The 833-nt window shown below is 40.7% G+C and overlaps 1 non-coding gene across 1 annotated transcript; it reads left to right on the plus strand.

The window, feature by feature from the left end:
• Positions 1 to 239: 239 nt before the first annotated feature.
• On the plus strand, positions 240 to 311 carry TRNAH-GUG (transfer RNA histidin (anticodon GUG)). The gene has a single exon. It is a non-coding gene; the product is annotated as a tRNA-His (tRNA).
• Positions 312 to 833: the final 522 nt, after the last annotated feature.

Consider the following 833-nt stretch of genomic DNA (forward strand, 5'->3'; position numbering starts at 1 on the left):
AGGAAAAATGCCGAGGCCACCAAATCAGGTAAGAGGTAGCCCAGGATAACACAACCATGACAGCCATACTTGCCTGTACTATGCTAAAAAATAAATGAGTAACTGAAAGAAGATTTCCCATACATTTGTAGCTGTAAAACAGAAACAAGGCTAAATAAATAAAACATCTTAAAGCCGGCCCTGAACTTTGCAGCCTATAAGCTCCTCATGCCGAGGCACTTGCAGAGCCCAAGTAGCTCGCCGTGATCGTATAGTGGTTAGTACTCTGCGTTGTGGCCGCAGCAACCCCGGTTCGAATCCGGGTCACGGCATTGCGGGTGGCAATGTCACGGCAGTTGGGCGATATTTTTGCAGCTTTATTTATTTAGAACTCATGAATGGGGGTGTCGTTTACAGACATTTGTATATTTTATGATATGAGTTCACAAGGCCACCTATTCTGTACTAAACTGATTATAACTCACGGTAACTGAACTGGTAAATGGTTTGGGTATTCAATAAATATGGATGAAAACGCTGTTGTACTTGGAATGTCATTTTTCATTTTGAATAATCCGGACAGGTTTCCAGTCCCACAAAGAATATTAGTGGCTAGATACATGTGAAACATAGACATGTAAAAATAAAATGACAAACGCATTAATTAAAATATATATGTATGTATGTTTTACATTTAGGTTCCGTTCCTCGTTTTCAGAATAGAACCAACACAGGGTTTTTTAGTTTCAAATTGATGGTCGCACCCGTGAGAACACCAGGTAACTACAGTGTTTAACAGCAAGGGGGCGCTGCAGTAACATGATTACAATAGCTCAAGCTGAAGCTACTTCAGG

This window comes from Lissotriton helveticus, chromosome 12 (genome assembly GCF_964261635.1).
Source record: "Lissotriton helveticus chromosome 12, aLisHel1.1, whole genome shotgun sequence".
NCBI classification, from domain to species: Eukaryota; Metazoa; Chordata; class Amphibia; order Caudata; family Salamandridae; genus Lissotriton; species Lissotriton helveticus.